This window comes from Triticum aestivum, chromosome 5B (assembly GCF_018294505.1).
Source record: "Triticum aestivum cultivar Chinese Spring chromosome 5B, IWGSC CS RefSeq v2.1, whole genome shotgun sequence".
In the NCBI taxonomy this organism is placed as follows: Eukaryota; Viridiplantae; Streptophyta; class Magnoliopsida; order Poales; family Poaceae; genus Triticum; species Triticum aestivum.
In genome coordinates, this window is record NC_057807.1 from 330692061 (window position 1) to 330698272 (window position 6212).

The following is a 6212-nucleotide window of genomic DNA, read 5'->3' on the forward strand; positions in this document are numbered from 1 at the left end:
CGGGGCGGCGGCTGGGCTGGGGTGGGATAGGGGTCTGGTCGGCCAGCTTTTAAGAGGGGGCCGGCCTGGGGAGTCCTGGCCGGTTACGGCCCGGAGTCGGTTCTAACCTCTCTTTTTTTAAATAATTCTGTGACAGAAAAACTAATAAAAGAAATACTAAACGAACTCCAAAAATCCTAAAATAAATTGTCCCCGTCCTCTAAAAATAAGGCGGACCGGGTGAACATTTATTTGGGTCTCTAATGAAATTTTGAAAAACGCACATTTTCCTAATTCAAAAAAAAATAAAACTCCGAATAAAATATTTATTTGATTTTAATATTAAATCTCCAATATTTCTTTATTTTGAGAAAGTCATTTTATCCCCTCTCTTTTAGTTTTATAAAAGAAATATTCAAAGAGAAAATAATTAAAATCAAACGATCCTCTTTTCAAAATTTGAGAGAACTCAAATATGAAAATAACGAAATCCCCAACTATATCCACGGGTCCTTGAGTTGCGTAGAATTTCTAGGATTGAGCCAAAATGTAATAAAATATTATATGCAATGATGATTTAATGTATAACATGCCAAATTGAAAATTTGGGATGTTACATCATGTGGTTGGTGCAGCCGTTGTTCATGAACCATTTAGTGGCTTTCGGATTTGTACCCTACAGTGTAGTTAGTAGGATAGGCTTCACCAAGAGTATTGTGAAGCAGAAACATGTAGCGAACAAGAATATTATCAAAGTTGAGATTCTGGTTGGGCATGATAGGATGCTCATCAAGAAACCCTAGGACGAAAGACATTGTAAGACCATTTGGGCACTTTATCTTGAATCCCACAAGATGTTTTAGGTCCCAAACATTGGTGTTAGATATCTTTGATTTCCGGCTAGAGACCTTTCCCTGCAAGAGAAGTTAATTCTTCTTAACCACCCACATATTCAGGGGTGGCTTAGAAGCAATGAGTCTAAGTGCAGCATCTGAGAACTTTGGCTTGGGAGCCCTAGCAAATAGCTTTGCAGGAGGGGAATAATACTCATACGAATATGCAGAAAAGTTCTTAGTTTTGCTAACATATCGGTTAGAGGAAATATGCTCATATTCATGAGTCTCATGATTGTTCTCCTGCAAAACATTGGTGTTAGGGTGACCATAAGTGGTCCTCTGTCTGTATGAAGCCTTTGGGTCATATGATGCCTTTCGTCTGGGTTTTGTCTTCTTCCCAGGTGGTGTCATAATGACATTCACGGGAAGCTTCTCAAGACAACTTTTGGGCACCCAGATCTTCTTCAAGGGTGGCCCATTCCTGCAGTTAGTACCAATATACCTGGCAAACACTTCACCATTCTGACTCTTAGAAAGTTTATAATTGGCATCAAAGGATTCATCGATGATAATGGGGTTAGCACAAGTGAAGCCGGATAAGTTGTCCATCATAGCCATTGATCCCCTATACCGCCTCCTCGACACGGCTGTAAACCTCGGCATCTTCTCTACACTACCGGGGAGAGGCACCAGCATGAGGATTAGCCTCTATGCTGACGATGTTGTGATCTTCGCCAACCCGTTCAAGGAGGAGGTCGGCTCGCTCCTTCATCTTCTGATTAGGTGCGACAACTTAGACATCCTCGACGTTCTCCGTAGTTTGGGCGGTACCATCGTCGGCTTTCCCATGACATACTTAGGCCTCCCAATCTCCACTCATAGGATTCACTTAGTACATCTGCAGTTCCTCCTAGACAGAATCAGGGCTCGCCTCACAGGATGGAAGGGCAGGTGATAACCCACAAGTATAGGGGATCACAACAGTTTTCGAGGGTAAGTATTTAACCCAAATTTATAGATTCGACACAAGGGGAGCCAAAGAATATTTGAAGGTATTAGCAACTGAGTTGTCAATTCAACCACACCTAGAGATTAATTATATGCAGCAAAGTGATCAGTAGTAGAGTAGTTTGATAGTTTTGATAGTAGTGACAGCAGCAACAGTAATAGTAACAATGATAGCAGTGATATTGTAGCAGTAACGATAGCAGTGGCAATAGTATTAACTTAGCAAAAACAATATAAGATAAATTCGTAGGCATTGGATCGGTGACTTGTTGGATGATATTCATCATGTGAAAGTTTTAACCTAGGGCGATACGGCACTAGCTCCAGTTCATCGATATAATGTAGGCATGTATTCCGTAAATAGTCATACATGCTTTATTAAAAGAACTTGCATGACATCTTTTGTCCTACCCTCCCGTGGCAGCGGGGTCCATATTGGAAATTAACGGATATTAAGGCCTCCTTTTAATACAGAACCGGAACAAAGCATTAACACATAGTGAATACATGAACTCCTCAAACTACGGTCATCATCGAGAGTGGGCCTGGTTGTTGTCACTCTGGGGTTGTCGGATCATAACCGTAGTAGGTGACTGTAACTTGCAAGATCGAATATAAACATGGATATAATGATGAATTCATAAACGGTTCAGATCTGAGTTCATGGCACCTGGGTCCAAAGTGACAAGCATTAAGCATAGCAAAGTCCTAGCAACATCAATCTAAGAACATAGTGGATACTAGGGATCATGCGCTAACAAAACTAACTCGATTACATGATGAATCTCATCCAACTCCTAACCGAGCAGCGAGCCTACGAAGGAATTACTCACTCCTAGTGGGGAACATCATGGAATTGGCAATGGAGATGGGTTGGTAATGACGAAGAACGAAGACCCCCCTCTCCGGAGACCCAAACGGACTCCAGATCTGCCCTCCCAAGGAAGAACAGGGCTAGGCGGCACTCCGTCTCATGGATCGCGATAATTCTTTCTCTCTGATTTTTTCTGGAAATATGTGATTTTATAGTATCAGGGGGAGTCATCAGCGGGGCCACCACGTGGGTACAACCCACCTGGGCGCGCCAGGAGAGGGGGCGTGCCCTGGTGAGTTGTGCCCACCTAGGTGCCCCTCTCCTACAGGTCTTGGCTCCAGAAATTCTTATTATTGATACAAAAAATAGTCGCAAAGTTTCGTTCCATTTCGAGAACTTTTATTTCTGCACAAAAACAACACCATGGTAGTTCTGCTGAAAACAACGTCAGACCGGGGTTAGTTTCATTCAAATCATGCAAGTTAGAGTCCAAAACAAGAGGAAAAGCATGAGAAAAAGTCGATACGTTGGATACGTATCAACTCCCCCAAGCTTAAACCTTTGCTTGTCCTCAAGAAATTCAGTTGATAAACTGAAAGTGAGAAACAAAAACTTTTACGAACTCTTTTGCTCTTGTTTGCATAAATAAGCTTAAACAGCACCCAGGTTTTCAGCCAACATTATAACTAACCATGTCAACAATAACATTTAAAGATTATAATGACTCATATCAATGACATAATCAGCTAGCAAGCAATAATAAAATATCTCAAACAAGCAACATGTTGTCAAAACAACCATGATATAATGTGACAATAGTGGTATCTCGCTAGCCCTATCTGAGACCGCAAAACATAAATGCAGAGCACCTCCAAAGTTAAAGCAGCGACTAAACATTGTAATTCATGGTAGAAAAAATCCAGTCATGATGCACCCAACATTAGCATGTAAATCATGACCGTTGTGCTCTACTCAGTTTATGGCGCTTGTTTTAGAAGGTGGTGACACAACATAAAAGTAAATACATAGTCCCTTCACACAGGGAAGCAGTGATTTGTAGAGGTGCCAGAGCTCATATTTTAAAACAGATATAAATGAAATTTTGAGACATGCACCCTTCTTATTCACTTCACGACCATCAGTTATCAATATCTTCCATGCTAAGCACGCTAGTGGCGGTTCCCAAGCGGAAATGTAAAGGTTTTGACTCCATTGGGAGTTTTTGTTTGATTATTTCAGAGATGAACTCTTTTTCATGTTTGCAGTTTGGGACTGGGCATCCCTATTACCGCCCATTTTCTTGTGCGATGGCGAGTGAATAAACACTCGACCTGAGAATAACCCTCTTAGCCTGGAAGATACTGTCGGATTTCGGGTTCTGGCAGACCCTTAAGGTTCGAACTCTAGGGTGCGCGCGGATATCACTCCCCCTACCGGCTCATGTCTCGTCGCCTCGCAGAGGATCTAAGCTACACAAAGAACAACACAAGGGATGCAAGGTTTATACTGGTTCAGGCCACCATGGTGGTGTAATACCCTACTCTAGTGTGTGTGGTGTGTGGATTGCCTCTGGGGCTGATGAACAATACAAGGGGAGAACAGCCTCGCGATGGATGTTCTTGTGGTGGTGTTGTCCCTTCGGTGGGGTGATTCCAGATGCCTCTATGCTATGGTGGCTAGCCCTATTTATAGAGCAAGGCCCTGGTCCTCTTCCCAAATATTGAGCGGGAAGGGTGCCAACAATTGGCCATTTTGAAGGGGAACATCTAGTACACTTATCCTGACGAAAGTTGGTCCTCGCCTGCCAAAGGCTCTGACGATGACGCCTTCCTGGGCTCCACGATGACCTCCATCCTGCCGTTCTGCTGGTCTTGGTCTTGTTGCACCGGAATGGTAACCTTTGCCTGATGCCTTGGCCTGGGCTTGCCCCCTTTGCACCAAAGGGGAAACAAGGACACTGCCCAGGCCGGCGCCCGCCTGGCTTTGGTCGTCATGGCTTGCGTCACGAGCACCTCGTGAGGTACCCCGCCTTGATCTCTCCGCCTCCTCGCGAGCCAGCCTGACGAGGCTGCGCTTGAGGAAGCTTCCTGTCGTCCGCCCCGCGAGGATCCTGAGCTTGTGTTGACGAAGATGGGTCGTACTGGGCCACTCCTTGAGCCATGCTGCAGGCCGCAGGTAGGCAAGTCTGGGTACCCCCATTCCCAGAACGCCGACAATAGCCCCCGGGCCCAAGGCGCGCCCGGACTTGGCTTAGCAGAGAAGCGAAGGGGCAAGTGCGAAGTGCCGCGGGCCCCAACAGCCTGCAGCCTTGGGCGACACGTGGCGGTTGATTGGACGTAGGCGTCCCTGCTTCCCCACGCCCCTCATTACGCGCCCGGCTAGGCGGATCCGTGGTTGCACACAGTCATTCCCCTTTGTGCCGTTCACGCGTCTCTTGTTCTTCCTCCCCCTTGAGCTCCAACCTCCGCTTCCAATCTAACCTCGAACTCTTCCCCATTCCCATCACCATGGCGCCAACGAAGAAGGAGAAGGGGAACAAGCCCGCGCCTTCGCGCCGCTCGCCGCCGTCAGCGGCGCCTGCCGTCAATCGGTCGATCATACTTAATCTAGAGGCTTTGGGCAAGGTCAGCTCTGCCATCGCCACCATCTTCAACGAGTGCTGGAGGACGACGGTTTGGCCTGCATCTCACTCCTCCTTCGATAGAGTAGTCACCGAGGTCCAATTATTCGCCGATGCCCTGTGGGCGGGTCTGGTTCCCCCCTTTTCCGATTTCTTCAATGGTGTACTCTCCCATTATCAGACCCACATGCTGCACTTGGGTCCCGAATCCATTACCCTTCTTGCCGTTTTCGCCTTTGTTTGCGAGGTGATGGTGGGCATTCCTCCTTCAGTTGCCCTGCTGCGCCATTTCTTCTCTTTGCGCCTTAGCGACCCCACTCAATGCTCAGGGTGCATGAGCTTCCTTGCTGTCACTACAAAAAAAGACACATCCATGACATTTTGGGCCGAATGAAAAAAAATTGTCATACATATGACACTTCTATGATGATAATTGTGATAAAACCCGGTATCATCATAGATGTGGTGGGCTCCTACTTTGGGCCGTCCATGACGGAAAATGGGCTTTTCGTCTTGGGCGGGCCGGAGACGCAGCTGCATGACATTCTTTGGGCCATCCATGACGGAAAAAATCATGGTAGAAGCGAGGGGGGAATTTCGGGGAGTTTCCGGTTACGGTGGGAGGTCAGGGGCGGAGCAATGCGCGTTTCTCTCGTACGTACACGCGTGTGTGCGAGGCGTTGGCTCTAACTGAACCCGAGCGAGGCGTTGGGCTCTAACTGAACCCGAGCAATTGCACTGCAGGCTACGCGTTACTAAACCCGAGCGGTCGATCGATGGCTGTTAACTGAACCCGATGGAATGATTCCTTCGCTACTGCTGCTAACTGAAGCCGATCGAGGAGGTCGACGGTAGCCTGTGGAGGCTGGAGGAGGTCGACGGTAGCCCGTGGAGGCTGGAGGAGGTCGACGGTGGAGATGAACAGTATCCCGTGGAGTCCCGTTTTGTGGTACGC